The sequence below is a fragment of the Pimephales promelas genome, chromosome 24 (genome assembly GCF_988280905.1).
Source record: "Pimephales promelas chromosome 24, fPimPro1.hap1.1, whole genome shotgun sequence".
Classification (NCBI taxonomy): Eukaryota; Metazoa; Chordata; class Actinopteri; order Cypriniformes; family Leuciscidae; genus Pimephales; species Pimephales promelas.
This window is the reverse complement of record NC_142792.1, coordinates 23,304,261-23,322,229: the sequence shown is the minus strand read 5'-3', so window position 1 is coordinate 23,322,229 and position 17,969 is coordinate 23,304,261. Positions and strand designations below refer to the sequence as shown.

At 49.0% G+C, this 17,969-nt stretch overlaps 42 non-coding genes across 42 annotated transcripts; 15 read left to right on the top strand and 27 right to left on the bottom strand.

Annotated features, from left to right (window-relative positions):
- Positions 1–60: 60 nt before the first annotated feature.
- Positions 61–132, bottom strand: trnag-ucc (transfer RNA glycine (anticodon UCC)). The gene has a single exon. It is a non-coding gene; the product is annotated as a tRNA-Gly (tRNA).
- A 1,175-nt stretch (positions 133–1,307) lies between these two features.
- trnad-guc (transfer RNA aspartic acid (anticodon GUC)) lies at positions 1,308–1,379 on the top strand. Its single transcript has one exon. It is a non-coding gene; the product is annotated as a tRNA-Asp (tRNA).
- A 90-nt stretch (positions 1,380–1,469) lies between these two features.
- On the bottom strand, positions 1,470–1,541 carry trnag-ucc (transfer RNA glycine (anticodon UCC)). Its single transcript has one exon. It is a non-coding gene; the product is annotated as a tRNA-Gly (tRNA).
- A 265-nt stretch (positions 1,542–1,806) lies between these two features.
- Positions 1,807–1,878, top strand: trnad-guc (transfer RNA aspartic acid (anticodon GUC)). The gene has a single exon. It is a non-coding gene; the product is annotated as a tRNA-Asp (tRNA).
- Positions 1,879–1,968: 90 nt separating this feature from the next.
- trnag-ucc (transfer RNA glycine (anticodon UCC)) lies at positions 1,969–2,040 on the bottom strand. The gene has a single exon. It is a non-coding gene; the product is annotated as a tRNA-Gly (tRNA).
- Positions 2,041–2,467: 427 nt separating this feature from the next.
- On the bottom strand, positions 2,468–2,539 carry trnag-ucc (transfer RNA glycine (anticodon UCC)). The gene has a single exon. It is a non-coding gene; the product is annotated as a tRNA-Gly (tRNA).
- A 673-nt stretch (positions 2,540–3,212) lies between these two features.
- On the top strand, positions 3,213–3,284 carry trnad-guc (transfer RNA aspartic acid (anticodon GUC)). The gene has a single exon. It is a non-coding gene; the product is annotated as a tRNA-Asp (tRNA).
- Positions 3,285–3,374: 90 nt separating this feature from the next.
- Positions 3,375–3,446, bottom strand: trnag-ucc (transfer RNA glycine (anticodon UCC)). Its single transcript has one exon. It is a non-coding gene; the product is annotated as a tRNA-Gly (tRNA).
- Positions 3,447–3,711: 265 nt separating this feature from the next.
- On the top strand, positions 3,712–3,783 carry trnad-guc (transfer RNA aspartic acid (anticodon GUC)). Its single transcript has one exon. It is a non-coding gene; the product is annotated as a tRNA-Asp (tRNA).
- A 90-nt stretch (positions 3,784–3,873) lies between these two features.
- Positions 3,874–3,945, bottom strand: trnag-ucc (transfer RNA glycine (anticodon UCC)). Its single transcript has one exon. It is a non-coding gene; the product is annotated as a tRNA-Gly (tRNA).
- Positions 3,946–4,372: 427 nt separating this feature from the next.
- Positions 4,373–4,444, bottom strand: trnag-ucc (transfer RNA glycine (anticodon UCC)). Its single transcript has one exon. It is a non-coding gene; the product is annotated as a tRNA-Gly (tRNA).
- A 397-nt stretch (positions 4,445–4,841) lies between these two features.
- Positions 4,842–4,913, top strand: trnad-guc (transfer RNA aspartic acid (anticodon GUC)). The gene has a single exon. It is a non-coding gene; the product is annotated as a tRNA-Asp (tRNA).
- Positions 4,914–5,003: 90 nt separating this feature from the next.
- Positions 5,004–5,075, bottom strand: trnag-ucc (transfer RNA glycine (anticodon UCC)). Its single transcript has one exon. It is a non-coding gene; the product is annotated as a tRNA-Gly (tRNA).
- A 397-nt stretch (positions 5,076–5,472) lies between these two features.
- trnad-guc (transfer RNA aspartic acid (anticodon GUC)) lies at positions 5,473–5,544 on the top strand. The gene has a single exon. It is a non-coding gene; the product is annotated as a tRNA-Asp (tRNA).
- Positions 5,545–5,634: 90 nt separating this feature from the next.
- Positions 5,635–5,706, bottom strand: trnag-ucc (transfer RNA glycine (anticodon UCC)). Its single transcript has one exon. It is a non-coding gene; the product is annotated as a tRNA-Gly (tRNA).
- Positions 5,707–6,134: 428 nt separating this feature from the next.
- Positions 6,135–6,206, bottom strand: trnag-ucc (transfer RNA glycine (anticodon UCC)). The gene has a single exon. It is a non-coding gene; the product is annotated as a tRNA-Gly (tRNA).
- Positions 6,207–6,632: 426 nt separating this feature from the next.
- trnag-ucc (transfer RNA glycine (anticodon UCC)) lies at positions 6,633–6,704 on the bottom strand. The gene has a single exon. It is a non-coding gene; the product is annotated as a tRNA-Gly (tRNA).
- A 429-nt stretch (positions 6,705–7,133) lies between these two features.
- On the bottom strand, positions 7,134–7,205 carry trnag-ucc (transfer RNA glycine (anticodon UCC)). Its single transcript has one exon. It is a non-coding gene; the product is annotated as a tRNA-Gly (tRNA).
- Positions 7,206–7,631: 426 nt separating this feature from the next.
- Positions 7,632–7,703, bottom strand: trnag-ucc (transfer RNA glycine (anticodon UCC)). The gene has a single exon. It is a non-coding gene; the product is annotated as a tRNA-Gly (tRNA).
- Positions 7,704–8,762: 1,059 nt separating this feature from the next.
- trnag-ucc (transfer RNA glycine (anticodon UCC)) lies at positions 8,763–8,834 on the bottom strand. The gene has a single exon. It is a non-coding gene; the product is annotated as a tRNA-Gly (tRNA).
- A 266-nt stretch (positions 8,835–9,100) lies between these two features.
- Positions 9,101–9,172, top strand: trnad-guc (transfer RNA aspartic acid (anticodon GUC)). Its single transcript has one exon. It is a non-coding gene; the product is annotated as a tRNA-Asp (tRNA).
- Positions 9,173–9,262: 90 nt separating this feature from the next.
- Positions 9,263–9,334, bottom strand: trnag-ucc (transfer RNA glycine (anticodon UCC)). The gene has a single exon. It is a non-coding gene; the product is annotated as a tRNA-Gly (tRNA).
- Positions 9,335–9,763: 429 nt separating this feature from the next.
- trnag-ucc (transfer RNA glycine (anticodon UCC)) lies at positions 9,764–9,835 on the bottom strand. The gene has a single exon. It is a non-coding gene; the product is annotated as a tRNA-Gly (tRNA).
- Positions 9,836–10,102: 267 nt separating this feature from the next.
- trnad-guc (transfer RNA aspartic acid (anticodon GUC)) lies at positions 10,103–10,174 on the top strand. The gene has a single exon. It is a non-coding gene; the product is annotated as a tRNA-Asp (tRNA).
- Positions 10,175–10,766: 592 nt separating this feature from the next.
- trnag-ucc (transfer RNA glycine (anticodon UCC)) lies at positions 10,767–10,838 on the bottom strand. Its single transcript has one exon. It is a non-coding gene; the product is annotated as a tRNA-Gly (tRNA).
- A 265-nt stretch (positions 10,839–11,103) lies between these two features.
- trnad-guc (transfer RNA aspartic acid (anticodon GUC)) lies at positions 11,104–11,175 on the top strand. The gene has a single exon. It is a non-coding gene; the product is annotated as a tRNA-Asp (tRNA).
- A 90-nt stretch (positions 11,176–11,265) lies between these two features.
- trnag-ucc (transfer RNA glycine (anticodon UCC)) lies at positions 11,266–11,337 on the bottom strand. The gene has a single exon. It is a non-coding gene; the product is annotated as a tRNA-Gly (tRNA).
- A 267-nt stretch (positions 11,338–11,604) lies between these two features.
- Positions 11,605–11,676, top strand: trnad-guc (transfer RNA aspartic acid (anticodon GUC)). Its single transcript has one exon. It is a non-coding gene; the product is annotated as a tRNA-Asp (tRNA).
- Positions 11,677–12,268: 592 nt separating this feature from the next.
- trnag-ucc (transfer RNA glycine (anticodon UCC)) lies at positions 12,269–12,340 on the bottom strand. The gene has a single exon. It is a non-coding gene; the product is annotated as a tRNA-Gly (tRNA).
- Positions 12,341–12,766: 426 nt separating this feature from the next.
- On the bottom strand, positions 12,767–12,838 carry trnag-ucc (transfer RNA glycine (anticodon UCC)). Its single transcript has one exon. It is a non-coding gene; the product is annotated as a tRNA-Gly (tRNA).
- Positions 12,839–13,267: 429 nt separating this feature from the next.
- On the bottom strand, positions 13,268–13,339 carry trnag-ucc (transfer RNA glycine (anticodon UCC)). Its single transcript has one exon. It is a non-coding gene; the product is annotated as a tRNA-Gly (tRNA).
- Positions 13,340–13,897: 558 nt separating this feature from the next.
- Positions 13,898–13,969, bottom strand: trnag-ucc (transfer RNA glycine (anticodon UCC)). The gene has a single exon. It is a non-coding gene; the product is annotated as a tRNA-Gly (tRNA).
- Positions 13,970–14,235: 266 nt separating this feature from the next.
- On the top strand, positions 14,236–14,307 carry trnad-guc (transfer RNA aspartic acid (anticodon GUC)). Its single transcript has one exon. It is a non-coding gene; the product is annotated as a tRNA-Asp (tRNA).
- Positions 14,308–14,397: 90 nt separating this feature from the next.
- On the bottom strand, positions 14,398–14,469 carry trnag-ucc (transfer RNA glycine (anticodon UCC)). The gene has a single exon. It is a non-coding gene; the product is annotated as a tRNA-Gly (tRNA).
- A 429-nt stretch (positions 14,470–14,898) lies between these two features.
- trnag-ucc (transfer RNA glycine (anticodon UCC)) lies at positions 14,899–14,970 on the bottom strand. The gene has a single exon. It is a non-coding gene; the product is annotated as a tRNA-Gly (tRNA).
- Positions 14,971–15,237: 267 nt separating this feature from the next.
- trnad-guc (transfer RNA aspartic acid (anticodon GUC)) lies at positions 15,238–15,309 on the top strand. Its single transcript has one exon. It is a non-coding gene; the product is annotated as a tRNA-Asp (tRNA).
- A 592-nt stretch (positions 15,310–15,901) lies between these two features.
- trnag-ucc (transfer RNA glycine (anticodon UCC)) lies at positions 15,902–15,973 on the bottom strand. The gene has a single exon. It is a non-coding gene; the product is annotated as a tRNA-Gly (tRNA).
- Positions 15,974–16,238: 265 nt separating this feature from the next.
- Positions 16,239–16,310, top strand: trnad-guc (transfer RNA aspartic acid (anticodon GUC)). Its single transcript has one exon. It is a non-coding gene; the product is annotated as a tRNA-Asp (tRNA).
- A 90-nt stretch (positions 16,311–16,400) lies between these two features.
- Positions 16,401–16,472, bottom strand: trnag-ucc (transfer RNA glycine (anticodon UCC)). Its single transcript has one exon. It is a non-coding gene; the product is annotated as a tRNA-Gly (tRNA).
- A 267-nt stretch (positions 16,473–16,739) lies between these two features.
- trnad-guc (transfer RNA aspartic acid (anticodon GUC)) lies at positions 16,740–16,811 on the top strand. The gene has a single exon. It is a non-coding gene; the product is annotated as a tRNA-Asp (tRNA).
- Positions 16,812–17,241: 430 nt separating this feature from the next.
- Positions 17,242–17,313, top strand: trnad-guc (transfer RNA aspartic acid (anticodon GUC)). Its single transcript has one exon. It is a non-coding gene; the product is annotated as a tRNA-Asp (tRNA).
- A 90-nt stretch (positions 17,314–17,403) lies between these two features.
- Positions 17,404–17,475, bottom strand: trnag-ucc (transfer RNA glycine (anticodon UCC)). Its single transcript has one exon. It is a non-coding gene; the product is annotated as a tRNA-Gly (tRNA).
- Between the last annotated feature and the right edge of the window lie 494 nt (positions 17,476–17,969).

The following is a 17,969-nucleotide window of genomic DNA, read 5'->3' as shown; positions in this document are numbered from 1 at the left end:
ATAAAAAAGTTTTGCTCCAGCCACGAGTTAAAGGAGGAGTTAGCCAGGGGCAAAAGGATTTGCGTTGGCCGGGAATCGAACCCGGGTCAACTGCTTGGAAGGCAGCTATGCTCACCACTATACCACCAACGCAGGCAGTTGGAGATAGACTAGATGTGCGGTCAGCAAGAATGCTCACACACTAATTGTGCGGTCAACAAGAATGCTTGCAACAAATTGTGTGTTCATATTTAAATTAAGCACTTCATATTTAAATGGTATTAGATGATTTGTTTGGCTTCACTGGCTTCTGTGAAGCGATGACCTAAAATGACGCATGAGGCCGTTCCTGGAAATGGGAAGGCTGTTTGCAGCGAGCTGCAGTCGGGCTGATGGTGGGCGACTACCTGTCTCTGCAACTCCTCGTTAGTATAGTGGACAGTTTCTCCGCCTGTCACGCGGAAGACCGGGGTTCGATTCCCCGACGGGGAGACCTAGCCCTTTATTGCTGCCCAAAGACCCATAAAAAAGTTTTGCTCCAGCCATGAGTTAAAGGAGGAGTTAGCCAGGGGCAAAAGGATTTGCGTTTTGGCCGGGAATCGAACCCGGGTCAACTGCTTGGAAGGCAGCTATGCTCACCACTATACCACCAACGCAGGCGGTTTGAGACAGACTGGATGCCAGTTTGTGCGGTCAGCAAGAATGCTCGCAACACATTAGCAGCTGGTAGGTCTAGTGGATCAAAAACTCTCTTTGTTTGGGTCCGGCAGTGGATCCAAAACTCTCTTTGTTTGGGCACGCCAGTGAAAAAAAAAAACGCATGAGCTTTTTGACCTGACCTACCAGGCTCTTTATTAAAAAAGCAAGCTCTAATTTCTTCATATTTAAATTAAACACTTCATATTTAAATGGTATTAGATGATTTGTTTGGCTTCACTGGCTTCTGTGAAGCGATGACCTAAAATGAAGCATGAGGCCGTTCCTGGAAATGGGAAGGCTGTTTGCAGCGAGCTGCAGTCGGGCTGATGGTGGGCGACTACCTGTCTCTGCAACTCCTCGTTAGTATAGTGGAGATAGACTAGATGTGCGGTCAGCAAGAATGCTCACACACTAATTGTGCGGTCAACAAGAATGCTTGTAACAAATTGTGTGTTCATATTTAAATTAAGCACTTCATATTTAAATGGTATTAGATGATTTGTTTGGCTTCACTGGCTTCTGTGAAGCGATGACCTAAAATGACGCATGAGGCCGTTCCTGGAAATGGGAAGGCTGTTTGCAGCGAGCTGCAGTCGGGCTGATGGTGGGCGACTACCTGTCTCTGCAACTCCTCGTTAGTATAGTGGACAGTATCTCCGCCTGTCACGCGGAAGACCGGGGTTCGATTCCCCGACGGGGAGACCTAGCCCTTTATTGCTGCCCAAAGACCCATAAAAAAGTTTTGCTCCAGCCACGAGTTAAAGGAGGAGTTAGCCAGGGGCAAAAGGATTTGCGTTGGCCGGGAATCGAACCCGGGTCAACTGCTTGGAAGGCAGCTATGCTCACCACTATACCACCAACGCAGGCAGTTGGAGATAGACTAGATGTGCGGTCAGCAAGAATGCACACACTAATTGTGCGGTCAACAAGAATGCTTGCAACAAATTGTGTGTTCATATTTAAATTAAGCACTTCATATTTAAAGGGTATTAGATGATTTGTTTGGCTTCACTGGCTTCTGTGAAGCGATGACCTAAAATGACTTATGAGGCCGTTCCTGGAAATGGGAAGGCTGTTTGCAGCGAGCTGCAGTCGGGCTGATGGTGGGCGACTACCTGTCTCTGCAACTCCTCGTTAGTATAGTGGACAGTATCTCCGCCTGTCACGCGGAAGACCGGGGTTCGATTCCCCGACGGGGAGACCTAGCCCTTTATTGCTGCCCAAAGACCCATAAAAAAGTTTTGCTCCAGCCACGAGTTAAAGGAGGAGTTAGCCAGGGGCAAAAGGATTTGCGTTGGCCGGGAATCGAACCCGGGTCAACTGCTTGGAAGGCAGCTATGCTCACCACTATACCACCAACGCAGGCAGTTGGAGATAGACTAGATGTGCGGTCAGCAAGAATGCACACACTAATTGTGCGGTCAACAAGAATGCTTGCAACAAATTGTGTGTTCATATTTAAATTAAGCACTTCATATTTAAATGGTATTAGATGATTTGTTTGGCTTCACTGGCTTCTGTGAAGCGATGACCTAAAATGACGCATGAGGCCGTTCCTGGAAATGGGAAGGCTGTTTGCAGCGAGCTGCAGTCGGGCTGATGGTGGGCGACTACCTGTCTCTGCAACTCCTTGTTAGTATAGTGGACAGTGTCTCCGCCTGTCACGCGGAAGACCGGGGTTCGATTCCCCGACGGGGAGACCTAGCCCTTTATTGCTGCCCAAAGACCCATAAAAAAGTTTTGCTCCAGCCACGAGTTAAAGGAGGAGTTAGCCAGGGGCAAAAGGATTTGCGTTGGCCGGGAATCGAACCCGGGTCAACTGCTTGGAAGGCAGCTATGCTCACCACTATACCACCAACGCAGGCGGTTGGAGACAGACTGGATGCCAGTTTGTGCGGTCAGCAAGAATGCTCGCAACACATTAGCAGCTGGTAGGTGCAGTGGATCAAAAACTCTCTTTGTTTGGGTCCGGCAGTGGATCCAAAACTCTCTTTGTTTGGGCACGCCAGTGAAAAAAAAAAAACGCATGAGCTTTTTGACCTGACCTACCAGGCTCTTTATTAAAAAAGCAAGCTCTAATTTCTTCATATTTAAATTAAACACTTCATATTTAAATGGTATTAGATGATTTGTTTGGCTTCACTGGCTTCTGTGAAGCGATGACCTAAAATGAAGCATGAGGCCGTTCCTGGAAATGGGAAGGCTGTTTGCAGCGAGCTGCAGTCGGGCTGATGGTGGGCGACTACCTGTCTCTGCAACTCCTCGTTAGTATAGTGGAGATAGACTAGATGTGCGGTCAGCAAGAATGCTCACACACTAATTGTGCGGTCAACAAGAATGCTTGTAACAAATTGTGTGTTCATATTTAAATTAAGCACTTCATATTTAAATGGTATTAGATGATTTGTTTGGCTTCACTGGCTTCTGTGAAGCGATGACCTAAAATGACGCATGAGGCCGTTCCTGGAAATGGGAAGGCTGTTTGCAGCGAGCTGCAGTCGGGCTGATGGTGGGCGACTACCTGTCTCTGCAACTCCTCGTTAGTATAGTGGACAGTATCTCCGCCTGTCACGCGGAAGACCGGGGTTCGATTCCCCGACGGGGAGACCTAGCCCTTTATTGCTGCCCAAAGACCCATAAAAAAGTTTTGCTCCAGCCACGAGTTAAAGGAGGAGTTAGCCAGGGGCAAAAGGATTTGCGTTGGCCGGGAATCGAACCCGGGTCAACTGCTTGGAAGGCAGCTATGCTCACCACTATACCACCAACGCAGGCAGTTGGAGATAGACTAGATGTGCGGTCAGCAAGAATGCACACACTAATTGTGCGGTCAACAAGAATGCTTGCAACAAATTGTGTGTTCATATTTAAATTAAGCACTTCATATTTAAAGGGTATTAGATGATTTGTTTGGCTTCACTGGCTTCTGTGAAGCGATGACCTAAAATGACTTATGAGGCCGTTCCTGGAAATGGGAAGGCTGTTTGCAGCGAGCTGCAGTCGGGCTGATGGTGGGCGACTACCTGTCTCTGCAACTCCTCGTTAGTATAGTGGACAGTATCTCCGCCTGTCACGCGGAAGACCGGGGTTCGATTCCCCGACGGGGAGACCTAGCCCTTTATTGCTGCCCAAAGACCCATAAAAAAGTTTTGCTCCAGCCACGAGTTAAAGGAGGAGTTAGCCAGGGGCAAAAGGATTTGCGTTGGCCGGGAATCGAACCCGGGTCAACTGCTTGGAAGGCAGCTATGCTCACCACTATACCACCAACGCAGGCAGTTGGAGATAGACTAGATGTGCGGTCAGCAAGAATGCACACACTAATTGTGCGGTCAACAAGAATGCTTGCAACAAATTGTGTGTTCATATTTAAATTAAGCACTTCATATTTAAATGGTATTAGATGATTTGTTTGGCTTCACTGGCTTCTGTGAAGCGATGACCTAAAATGACGCATGAGGCCGTTCCTGGAAATGGGAAGGCTGTTTGCAGCGAGCTGCAGTCGGGCTGATGGTGGGCGACTACCTGTCTCTGCAACTCCTTGTTAGTATAGTGGACAGTGTCTCCGCCTGTCACGCGGAAGACCGGGGTTCGATTCCCCGACGGGGAGACCTAGCCCTTTATTGCTGCCCAAAGACCCATAAAAAAGTTTTGCTCCAGCCACGAGTTAAAGGAGGAGTTAGCCAGGGGCAAAAGGATTTGCGTTGGCCGGGAATCGAACCCGGGTCAACTGCTTGGAAGGCAGCTATGCTCACCACTATACCACCAACGCAGGCGGTTGGAGACAGACTGGATGCCAGTTTGTGCGGTCAGCAAGAATGCTCGCAACACATTAGCAGCTGGTAGGTGCAGTGGATCAAAAACTCTCTTTGTTTGGGTCCGGCAGTGGATCCAAAACTCTCTTTGTTTGGGCACGCCAGTGAAAAAAAAAAACGCATGAGCTTTTTGACCTGACCTACCAGGCTCTTTATTAAAAAAGCAAGCTCTAATTTCTTCATATTTAAATTAAACACTTCATATTTAAATGGTATTAGATGATTTGTTTGGCTTCACTGGCTTCTGTGAAGCGATGACCTAAAATGACGCATGAGGCCGTTCCTGGAAATGGGAAGGCTGTTTGCAGCGAGCTGCAGTCGGGCTGATGGTGGGCGACTACCTGTCTCTGCAACTCCTCGTTAGTATAGTGGACAGTATCTCCGCCTGTCACGCGGAAGACCGGGGTTCGATTCCCCGACGGGGAGACCTAGCCCTTTATTGCTGCCCAAAGACCCATAAAAAAGTTTTGCTCCAGCCACGAGTTATAGGAGGAGTTAGCCAGGGGCAAAAGGATTTGCGTTGGCCGGGAATCGAACCCGGGTCAACTGCTTGGAAGGCAGCTATGCTCACCACTATACCACCAACGCAGGTGGTTGGAGACAGACTGGATGCCAGTTTGTGCGGTCAGCAAGAATGCTCGCAACACATTAGCAGCTGGTAGGTGCAGTGGATCAAAAACTCTCTTTGTTTGGGTCCGGCAGTGGATCCAAAACTCTCTTTGTTTGGGCACGCCAGTGAAAAAAAAAAACGCATGAGCTTTTTGACCTGACCTACCAGGCTCTTTATTAAAAAAGCAAGCTCTAATTTCTTCATATTTAAATTAAACACTTCATATTTAAATGGTATTAGATGATTTGTTTGGCTTCACTGGCTTCTGTGAAGCGATGACCTAAAATGACGCATGAGGCCATTCCTGGAAATGGGAAGGCTGTTTGCAGCGAGCTGCAGTCGGGCTGATGGTGGGCGAATACCTGTCTCTGCAACTCCTCGTTAGTATAGTGGACAGTATCTCCGCCTGTCACGCGGAAGACCGGGGTTCGATTCCCCGACGGGGAGACCTAGCCCTTTATTGCTGCCCAAAGACCCATAAAAAAGTTTTGCTCCAGCCACGAGTTAAAGGAGGAGTTAGCCAGGGGCAAAAGGATTTGCGTTGGCCGGGAATCGAACCCGGGTCAACTGCTTGGAAGGCAGCTATGCTCACCACTATACCACCAACGCATGGCAGTTGGAGATAGACTAGATGTGCGGTCAGCAAGAATGCACACACTAATTGTGCGGTCAACAAGAATGCTTGCAACAAATTGTGTGTTCATATTTAAATTAAGCAATTCATATTTAAATGGTATTAGATGATTTGTTTGGCTTCACTGGCTTCTGTGAAGCGATGACCTAAAATGACTTATGAGGCCGTTCCTGGAAATGGGAAGGCTGTTTGCAGCGAGCTGCAGTCGGGCTGATGGTGGGCGACTACCTGTCTCTGCAACTCCTCCTTAGTATAGTGGACAGTATCTCTGCCTGTCACGCGGAAGACCGGGGTTCGATTCCCCGACGGGGAGACCTAGCCCTTTATTGCTGCCCAAAGACCCATAAAAAAGTTTTGCTCCAGCCACGAGTTAAAGGAGGAGTTAGCCAGGGGCAAAAGGATTTGCGTTGGCCGGGAATCGAACCCGGGTCAACTGCTTGGAAGGCAGCTATGCTCACCACTATACCACCAACGCAGGCAGTTGGAGATAGACTAGATGTGCGGTCAGCAAGAATGCACACACTAATTGTGCGGTCAACAAGAATGCTTGCAACAAATTGTGTGTTCATATTTAAATTAAGCACTTCATATTTAAATGGTATTAGATGATTTGTTTGGCTTCACTGGCTTCTGTGAAGCGATGACCTAAAATGACGCATGAGGCCGTTCCTGGAAATGGGAAGGCTGTTTGCAGCGAGCTGCAGTCGGGCTGATGGTGGGCGACTACCTGTCTCTGCAACTCCTCGTTAGTATAGTGGACAGTATCTCGCCTGTCACGCGGAAGACCGGGGTTCGATTCCCCGACGGGGAGACCTAGCCCTTTATTGCTGCCCAAAGACCCATAAAAAAGTTTTGCTCCAGCCACGAGTTAAAGGAGGAGTTAGCCAGGGGCAAAAGGATTTGCGTTGGCCGGGAATCGAACCCGGGTCAACTGCTTGGAAGGCAGCTATGCTCACCACTATACCACCAACGCAGGCAGTTGGAGATAGACTAGATGTGCGGTCAGCAAGAATGCTCACACACTAATTGTGCGGTCAACAAGAATGCTTGCAACAAATTGTGTGTTCATATTTAAATTAAGCACTTCATATTTAAATGGTATTAGATGATTTGTTTGGCTTCACTGGCTTCTGTGAAGCGATGACCTAAAATGACGCATGAGGCCGTTCCTGGAAATGGGAAGGCTGTTTGCAGCGAGTTGCAGTCGGGCTGATGGTGGGCGACTACCTGTCTCTGCAAGTCCTCGTTAGTATAGTGGACAGTATCTCCGCCTGTCACGCGGAAGACCGGGGTTCGATTCCCAGACGGGGAGACCTAGCCCTTTATTGCTGCCCAAAGACCCATAAAAAAGTTTTGCTCCAGCCACGAGTTAAAGGAGGAGTTAGCCAGGGGCAAAAGGATTTGCGTTGGCCGGGAATCGAACCCGGGTCAACTGCTTGGAAGGCAGCTATGCTCACCACTATACCACCAACGCAGGCAGTTGGAGATAGACTAGATGTGCGGTCAGCAAGAATGCACACACTAATTGTGCGGTCAACAAGAATGCTTGCAACAAATTGTGTGTTCATATTTAAATTAAGCACTTCATATTTAAATGGTATTAGATGATTTGTTTGGCTTCACTGGCTTCTGTGAAGCGATGACCTAAAATGACGCATGAGGCCGTTCCTGGAAATGGGAAGGCTGTTTGCAGCGAGCTGCAGTCGGGCTGATGGTGGGCGACTACCTGTCTCTGCAACTCCTCGTTAGTATAGTGGACAGTATCTCGCCTGTCACGCGGAAGACCGGGGTTCGATTCCCCGACGGGGAGACCTAGCCCTTTATTGCTGCCCAAAGACCCATTAAAAAGTTTTGCTCCAGCCACGAGTTAAAGGAGGAGTTAGCCAGGGGCAAAAGGATTTGCGTTGGCCGGGAATCGAACCCGGGTCAACTGCTTGGAAGGCAGCTATGCTCACCACTATACCACCAACGCAGGCAGTTGGAGATAGACTAGATGTGCGGTCAGCAAGAATGCTCACACACTAATTGTGCGGTCAACAAGAATGCTTGCAACAAATTGTGTGTTCATATTTAAATTAAGCACTTCATATTTAAATGGTATTAGATGATTTGTTTGGCTTCACTGGCTTCTGTGAAGCGATGACCTAAAATGACGCATGAGGCCGTTCCTGGAAATGGGAAGGCTGTTTGCAGCGAGTTGCAGTCGGGCTGATGGTGGGCGACTACCTGTCTCTGCAACTCCTCGTTAGTATAGTGGACAGTATCTCCGCCTGTCACGCGGAAGACCGGGGTTCGATTCCCAGACGGGGAGACCTAGCCCTTTATTGCTGCCCAAAGACCCATAAAAAAGTTTTGCTCCAGCCACGAGTTAAAGGAGGAGTTAGCCAGGGGCAAAAGGATTTGCGTTGGCCGGGAATCGAACCCGGGTCACCTGCTTGGAAGGCAGCTATGCTCACCACTATACCACCAACGCAGGCGGTTGGAGACAGACTGGATGCCAGTTTGTGCGGTCAGCAAGAATGCTCGCAACACATTAGCAGCTGGTAGGTGCAGTGGATCAAAAACTCTCTTTGTTTGGGTCCGGCAGTGGATCCAAAACTCTCTTTGTTTGGGCACGCCAGTGAAAAAAAAAACGCATGAGCTTTTTGACCTGACCTACCAGGCTCTTTATTAAAAAAGCAAGCTCTAATTTCTTCATATTTAAATTAAACACTTCATATTTAAATGGTATTAGATGATTTGTTTGGCTTCACTGGCTTCTGTGAAGCGATGACCTAAAATGACGCATGAGGCCATTCCTGGAAATGGGAAGGCTGTTTGCAGCGAGCTGCAGTCGGGCTGATGGTGGGCGACTACCTGTCTCTGCAACTCCTTGTTAGTATAGTGGACAGTATCTCCGCCTGTCACGCGGAAGACCGGGGTTCGATTCCCCGACGGGGAGACCTAGCCCTTTATTGCTGCCCAAAGACCCATAAAAAAGTTTTGCTTCAGCCACGAGTTAAAGGAGGAGTTAGCCAGGGGCAAAAGGATTTGCGTTGGCCGGGAATCGAACCCGGGTCAACTGCTTGGAAGGCAGCTATGCTCACCACTATACCACCAACGCATGGCAGTTGGAGATAGACTAGATGTGCGGTCAGCAAGAATGCACACACTAATTGTGCGGTCAACAAGAATGCTTGCAACAAATTGTGTGTTCATATTTAAATTAAGCACTTCTTATTTAAATGGTATTAGATGATTTGTTTGGCTTCACTGGCTTCTGTGAAGCGATGACCTAAAATGACGCATGAGGCCGTTCCTGGAAATGGGAAGGCTGTTTGCAGCGAGCTGGAGTCGGGCTGATGGTGGGCGACTACCTGTCTCTGCAACTCCTCGTTAGTATAGTGGACAGTATCTCCGCCTGTCACGCGGAAGACCGGGGTTCGATTCCCCGACGGGGAGACCTAGCCCTTTATTGCTGCCCAAAGACCCATAAAAAAGTTTTGCTCCAGCCACGAGTTAAAGGAGGAGTTGGCCAGGGGCAAAAGGATTTGCGTTGGCCGGGAATCGAACCCGGGTCAACTGCTTGGAAGGCAGCTATGCTCACCACTATACCACCAACGCAGGCAGTTGGAGATAGACTAGATGTGCGGTCAGCAAGAATGCTCACACACTAATTGTGCGGTCAACAAGAATGCTTGCAACAAATTGTGTGTTCATATTTAAATTAAGCACTTCATATTTAAATGGTATTAGATGATTTGTTTGGCTTCACTGGCTTCTGTGAAGCGATGACCTAAAATGACGCATGAGGCCGTTCCTGGAAATGGGAAGGCTGTTTGCAGCGAGTTGCAGTCGGGCTGATGGTGGGCGACTACCTGTCTCTGCAACTCCTCGTTAGTATAGTGGACAGTATCTCTGCCTGTCACGCGGAAGACCGGGGTTCGATTCCTCGACGGGGAGACCTAGCCCTTTATTGCTGCCCAAAGACCCATAAAAAAGTTTTGCTCCAGCCACGAGTTAAAGGAGGAGTTAGCCAGAGGCAAAAGGATTTGCGTTGGCCGGGAATCGAACCCGGGTCAACTGCTTGGAAGGCAGCTATGCTCACCACTATACCACCAACGCAGGCAGTTGGAGATAGACTAGATGTGCGGTCAGCAAGAATGCTCACACACTAATTGTGCGGTCAACAAGAATGCTTGCAACAAATTGTGTGTTCATATTTAAATTAAGCACTTCATATTTAAATGGTATTAGATGATTTGTTTGGCTTCACTGGCTTCTGTGAAGCGATGACCTAAAATGACGCATAAGGCCGTTCCTGGAAATGGGAAGGCTGTTTGCAGCGAGCTGCAGTTGGGCTGATGGTGGGCGACTACCTGTCTCTGCAACTCCTCGTTAGTATAGTGGACAGTATCTCCGCCTGTCACGCGGAAGACCGGGGTTCGATTCCCCGACGGGGAGACCTAGCCCTTTATTGCTGCCCAAAGACCCATAAAAAACTTTTGCTCGAGCCACGAGTTAAAGGAGGAGTTGGCCAGGGGCAAAAGGTTTTTGCGTTGGTCGGGCATCGAACCCGGGTCAACTGCTTGGAAGGCAGCTATGCTCACCACTATACCACCAACGCAGGCAGTTGGAGATAGACTAGATGTGCGGTCAGCAAGAATGCTCACACACTAATTGTGCGGTCAACATGAATGCTTGCAACAAATTGTGTGTTCATATTTAAATTAAGCACTTCATATTTAAATGGTATTAGATGATTTGTTTGGCTTCACTGGCTTCTGTGAAGCGATGACCTAAAATGACGCATGAGGCCGTTCCTGGAAATGGGAAGGCTGTTTGCAGCGAGTTGCAGTCGGGCTGATGGTGGGCGACTACCTGTCTCTGCAACTCCTCGTTAGTATAGTGGACAGTATCTCCGCCTGTCACGCGGAAGACCGGGGTTCGATTCCTCGACGGGGAGACCTAGCCCTTTATTGCTGCCCAAAGACCCATAAAAAAGTTTTGCTCCAGCCACGAGTTAAAGGAGGAGTTAGCCAGAGGCAAAAGGATTTGCGTTGGCCGGGAATCGAACCCGGGTCAACTGCTTGGAAGGCAGCTATGCTCACCACTATACCACCAACGCAGGCAGTTGGAGATAGACTAGATGTGCGGTCAGCAAGAATGCACACACTAATTGTGCGGTCAACAAGAATGCTTGCAACAAATTGTGTGTTCATATTTAAATTAAGCACTTCATATTTAAATGGTATTAGATGATTTGTTTGGCTTCACTGGCTTCTGTGAAGCGATGACCTAAAATGACGCATGAGGCCGTTCCTGGAAATGGGAAGGCTGTTTGCAGCGAGCTGCAGTCGGGCTGATGGTGGGCGACTACCTGTCTCTGCAACTCCTCGTTAGTATAGTGGACAGTATCTCCGCCTGTCACGCGGAAGACCGGGGTTCGATTCCCCGACGGGGAGACCTAGCCCTTTATTGCTGCCCAAAGACCCATAAAAAAGTTTTGCTCCAGCCACGAGTTAAAGGAGGAGTTGGCCAGGGGCAAAAGGATTTGCGTTGGCCGGGAATCGAACCCGGGTCAACTGCTTGGAAGGCAGCTATGCTCACCACTATACCACCAACGCAGGCAGTTGGAGATAGACTAGATGTGCGGTCAGCAAGAATGCTCACACACTAATTGTGCGGTCAACAAGAATGCTTGCAACAAATTGTGTGTTCATATTTAAATTAAGCACTTCATATTTAAATGGTATTAGATGATTTGTTTGGCTTCACTGGCTTCTGTGAAGCGATGACCTAAAATGACGCATAAGGCCGTTCCTGGAAATGGGAAGGCTGTTTGCAGCGAGCTGCAGTTGGGCTGATGGTGGGCGACTACCTGTCTCTGCAACTCCTCGTTAGTATAGTGGACAGTATCTCCGCCTGTCACGCGGAAGACCGGGGTTCGATTCCCCGACGGGGAGACCTAGCCCTTTATTGCTGCCCAAAGACCCATAAAAAACTTTTGCTCGAGCCACGAGTTAAAGGAGGAGTTGGCCAGGGGCAAAAGGTTTTTGCGTTGGTCGGGAATCGAACCCGGGTCAACTGCTTGGAAGGCAGCTATGCTCACCACTATACCACCAACGCAGGCAGTTGGAGATAGACTAGATGTGCGGTCAGCAAGAATGCTCACACACTAATTGTGCGGTCAACAAGAATGCTTGCAACAAATTGTGTGTTCATATTTAAATTAAGCACTTCATATTTAAATGGTATTAGATGATTTGTTTGGCTTCACTGGCTTCTGTGAAGCGATGACCTAAAATGACGCATGAGGCCGTTCCTGGAAATGGGAAGGCTGTTTGCAGCGAGTTGCAGTCGGGCTGATGGTGGGCGACTACCTGTCTCTGCAAGTCCTCGTTAGTATAGTGGACAGTATCTCCGCCTGTCACGCGGAAGACCGGGGTTCGATTCCCAGACGGGGAGACCTAGCCCTTTATTGCTGCCCAAAGACCCATAAAAAAGTTTTGCTCCAGCCACGAGTTAAAGGAGGAGTTAGCCAGGGGCAAAAGGATTTGCGTTGGCCGGGAATCGAACCCGGGTCAACTGCTTGGAAGGCAGCTATGCTCACCACTATACCACCAACGCAGGCAGTTGGAGATAGACTAGATGTGCGGTCAGCAAGAATGCACACACTAATTGTGCGGTCAACAAGAATGCTTGCAACAAATTGTGTGTTCATATTTAAATTAAGCACTTCATATTTAAATGGTATTAGATGATTTGTTTGGCTTCACTGGCTTCTGTGAAGCGATGACCTAAAATGACGCATGAGGCCGTTCCTGGAAATGGGAAGGCTGTTTGCAGCGAGCTGCAGTCGGGCTGATGGTGGGCGACTACCTGTCTCTGCAACTCCTCGTTAGTATAGTGGACAGTATCTCGCCTGTCACGCGGAAGACCGGGGTTCGATTCCCCGACGGGGAGACCTAGCCCTTTATTGCTGCCCAAAGACCCATTAAAAAGTTTTGCTCCAGCCACGAGTTAAAGGAGGAGTTAGCCAGGGGCAAAAGGATTTGCGTTGGCCGGGAATCGAACCCGGGTCAACTGCTTGGAAGGCAGCTATGCTCACCACTATACCACCAACGCAGGCAGTTGGAGATAGACTAGATGTGCGGTCAGCAAGAATGCTCACACACTAATTGTGCGGTCAACAAGAATGCTTGCAACAAATTGTGTGTTCATATTTAAATTAAGCACTTCATATTTAAATGGTATTAGATGATTTGTTTGGCTTCACTGGCTTCTGTGAAGCGATGACCTAAAATGACGCATGAGGCCGTTCCTGGAAATGGGAAGGCTGTTTGCAGCGAGTTGCAGTCGGGCTGATGGTGGGCGACTACCTGTCTCTGCAACTCCTCGTTAGTATAGTGGACAGTATCTCCGCCTGTCACGCGGAAGACCGGGGTTCGATTCCCAGACGGGGAGACCTAGCCCTTTATTGCTGCCCAAAGACCCATAAAAAAGTTTTGCTCCAGCCACGAGTTAAAGGAGGAGTTAGCCAGGGGCAAAAGGATTTGCGTTGGCCGGGAATCGAACCCGGGTCAACTGCTTGGAAGGCAGCTATGCTCACCACTATACCACCAACGCAGGCGGTTGGAGACAGACTGGATGCCAGTTTGTGCGGTCAGCAAGAATGCTCGCAACACATTAGCAGCTGGTAGGTGCAGTGGATCAAAAACTCTCTTTGTTTGGGTCCGGCAGTGGATCCAAAACTCTCTTTGTTTGGGCACGCCAGTGAAAAAAAAAACGCATGAGCTTTTTGACCTGACCTACCAGGCTCTTTATTAAAAAAGCAAGCTCTAATTTCTTCATATTTAAATTAAACACTTCATATTTAAATGGTATTAGATGATTTGTTTGGCTTCACTGGCTTCTGTGAAGCGATGACCTAAAATGACGCATGAGGCCATTCCTGGAAATGGGAAGGCTGTTTGCAGCGAGCTGCAGTCGGGCTGATGGTGGGCGACTACCTGTCTCTGCAACTCCTTGTTAGTATAGTGGACAGTATCTCCGCCTGTCACGCGGAAGACCGGGGTTCGATTCCCCGACGGGGAGACCTAGCCCTTTATTGCTGCCCAAAGACCCATAAAAAAGTTTTGCTTCAGCCACGAGTTAAAGGAGGAGTTAGCCAGGGGCAAAAGGATTTGCGTTGGCCGGGAATCGAACCCGGGTCAACTGCTTGGAAGGCAGCTATGCTCACCACTATACCACCAACGCATGGCAGTTGGAGATAGACTAGATGTGCGGTCAGCAAGAATGCACACACTAATTGTGCGGTCAACAAGAATGCTTGCAACAAATTGTGTGTTCATATTTAAATTAAGCACTTCTTATTTAAATGGTATTAGATGATTTGTTTGGCTTCACTGGCTTCTGTGAAGCGATGACCTAAAATGACGCATGAGGCCGTTCCTGGAAATGGGAAGGCTGTTTGCAGCGAGCTGGAGTCGGGCTGATGGTGGGCGACTACCTGTCTCTGCAACTCCTCGTTAGTATAGTGGACAGTATCTCCGCCTGTCACGCGGAAGACCGGGGTTCGATTCCCCGACGGGGAGACCTAGCCCTTTATTGCTGCCCAAAGACCCATAAAAAAGTTTTGCTCCAGCCACGAGTTAAAGGAGGAGTTGGCCAGGGGCAAAAGGATTTGCGTTGGCCGGGAATCGAACCCGGGTCAACTGCTTGGAAGGCAGCTATGCTCACCACTATACCACCAACGCAGGCAGTTGGAGATAGACTAGATGTGCGGTCAGCAAGAATGCTCACACACTAATTGTGCGGTCAACAAGAATGCTTGCAACAAATTGTGTGTTCATATTTAAATTAAGCACTTCATATTTAAATGGTATTAGATGATTTGTTTGGCTTCACTGGCTTCTGTGAAGCGATGACCTAAAATGACGCATGAGGCCGTTCCTGGAAATGGGAAGGCTGTTTGCAGCGAGTTGCAGTCGGGCTGATGGTGGGCGACTACCTGTCTCTGCAACTCCTCGTTAGTATAGTGGACAGTATCTCTGCCTGTCACGCGGAAGACCGGGGTTCGATTCCTCGACGGGGAGACCTAGCCCTTTATTGCTGCCCAAAGACCCATAAAAAAGTTTTGCTCCAGCCACGAGTTAAAGGAGGAGTTAGCCAGAGGCAAAAGGATTTGCGTTGGCCGGGAATCGAACCCGGGTCAACTGCTTGGAAGGCAGCTATGCTCACCACTATACCACCAACGCAGGCAGTTGGAGATAGACTAGATGTGCGGTCAGCAAGAATGCTCACACACTAATTGTGCGGTCAACAAGAATGCTTGCAACAAATTGTGTGTTCATATTTAAATTAAGCACTTCATATTTAAATGGTATTAGATGATTTGTTTGGCTTCACTGGCTTCTGTGAAGCGATGACCTAAAATGACGCATAAGGCCGTTCCTGGAAATGGGAAGGCTGTTTGCAGCGAGCTGCAGTTGGGCTGATGGTGGGCGACTACCTGTCTCTGCAACTCCTCGTTAGTATAGTGGACAGTATCTCCGCCTGTCACGCGGAAGACCGGGGTTCGATTCCCCGACGGGGAGACCTAGCCCTTTATTGCTGCCCAAAGACCCATAAAAAACTTTTGCTCGAGCCACGAGTTAAAGGAGGAGTTGGCCAGGGGCAAAAGGTTTTTGCGTTGGTCGGGCATCGAACCCGGGTCAACTGCTTGGAAGGCAGCTATGCTCACCACTATACCACCAACGCAGGCAGTTGGAGATAGACTAGATGTGCGGTCAGCAAGAATGCTCACACACTAATTGTGCGGTCAACATGAATGCTTGCAACAAATTGTGTGTTCATATTTAAATTAAGCACTTCATATTTAAATGGTATTAGATGATTTGTTTGGCTTCACTGGCTTCTGTGAAGCGATGACCTAAAATGACGCATGAGGCCGTTCCTGGAAATGGGAAGGCTGTTTGCAGCGAGTTGCAGTCGGGCTGATGGTGGGCGACTACCTGTCTCTGCAACTCCTCGTTAGTATAGTGGACAGTATCTCCGCCTGTCACGCGGAAGACCGGGGTTCGATTCCTCGACGGGGAGACCTAGCCCTTTATTGCTGCCCAAAGACCCATAAAAAAGTTTTGCTCCAGCCACGAGTTAAAGGAGGAGTTAGCCAGAGGCAAAAGGATTTGCGTTGGCCGGGAATCGAACCCGGGTCAACTGCTTGGAAGGCAGCTATGCTCACCACTATACCACCAACGCAGGCAGTTGGAGATAGACTAGATGTGCGGTCAGCAAGAATGCACACACTAATTGTGCGGTCAACAAGAATGCTTGCAACAAATTGTGTGTTCATATTTAAATTAAGCACTTCATATTTAAATGGTATTAGATGATTTGTTTGGCTTCACTGGCTTCTGTGAAGCGATGACCTAAAATGACGCATGAGGCCGTTCCTGGAAATGGGAAGGCTGTTTGCAGCGAGCTGCAGTCGGGCTGATGGTGGGCGACTACCTGTCTCTGCAACTCCTCGTTAGTATAGTGGACAGTATCTCCGCCTGTCACGCGGAAGACCGGGGTTCGATTCCCCGACGGGGAGACCTAGCCCTTTATTGCTGCCCAAAGACCCATAAAAAAGTTTTGCTCCAGCCACGAGTTAAAGGAGGAGTTGGCCAGGGGCAAAAGGATTTGCGTTGGCCGGGAATCGAACCCGGGTCAACTGCTTGGAAGGCAGCTATGCTCACCACTATACCACCAACGCAGGCAGTTGGAGATAGACTAGATGTGCGGTCAGCAAGAATGCTCACACACTAATTGTGCGGTCAACAAGAATGCTTGCAACAAATTGTGTGTTCATATTTAAATTAAGCACTTCATATTTAAATGGTATTAGATGATTTGTTTGGCTTCACTGGCTTCTGTGAAGCGATGACCTAAAATGACGCATAAGGCCGTTCCTGGAAATGGGAAGGCTGTTTGCAGCGAGCTGCAGTTGGGCTGATGGTGGGCGACTACCTGTCTCTGCAACTCCTCGTTAGTATAGTGGACAGTATCTCCGCCTGTCACGCGGAAGACCGGGGTTCGATTCCCCGACGGGGAGACCTAGCCCTTTATTGCTGCCCAAAGACCCATAAAAAACTTTTGCTCGAGCCACGAGTTAAAGGAGGAGTTGGCCAGGGGCAAAAGGTTTTTGCGTTGGTCGGGAATCGAACCCGGGTCAACTGCTTGGAAGGCAGCTATGCTCACCACTATACCACCAACGCAGGCAGTTGGAGATAGACTAGATGTGCGGTCAGCAAGAATGCTCACACACTAATTGTGCGGTCAACATGAATGCTTGCAACAAATTGTGTGTTCATATTTAAATTAAGCACTTCATATTTAAATGGTATTAGATGATTTGTTTGGCTTCACTGGCTTCTGTGAAGCGATGACCTAAAATGACGCATGAGGCCGTTCCTGGAAATGGGAAGGCTGTTTGCAGCGAGCTGCAGTCGGGCTGATGGTGGGCGACTACCTGTCTCTGCAACTCCTCGTTAGTATAGTGGACAGTATCTCCGCCTGTCACGCGGAAGACCGGGGTTCGATTCCCCGACGGGGAGACCTAGCCCTTTATTGCTGCCCAAAGACCCATAAAAAAGTTTTGCTCCAGCCACGAGTTAAAGGAGGAGTTAGCCAGGGGCAAAAGGATTTGCGTTGGCCGGGAATCGAACCCGGGTCAACTGCTTGGAAGGCAGCTATGCTCACCACTATACCACCAACGCAGGCAGCTGGAGATAGACTAGATGTGCGGTCAGCAAGAATGCTCACACACTAATTGTGCGGTCAACAAGAATGCTTGCAACAAATTGTGTGTTCATATTTAAATTAAGCACTTCATATTTAAATGGTATTAGATGATTTGTTTGGCTTCACTGGCTTCTGTGAAGCGATGACCTAAAATGACGCATGAGGCCGTTCCTGGAAATGGGAAGGCTGTTTGCAGCGAGCTGCAGTCGGGCTGATGGTGGGCGACTACCTGTCTCTGCAACTCCTCGTCTCCGCCTGTCATGCGGAAGACCGGGGTTCGATTCCCCGACGGGGAGACCTAGCCCTTTATTGCTGCCCAAAGACCCATAAAAAAGTTTTGCTCCAGCCATGAGTTAAAGGAGGAGTTAGCCAGGGGCAAAAGGATTTGCGTTTTGGCCGGGAATCGAACCCGGGTCAACTGCTTGGAAGGCAGCTATGCTCACCACTATACCACCAACGCAGGCGGTTT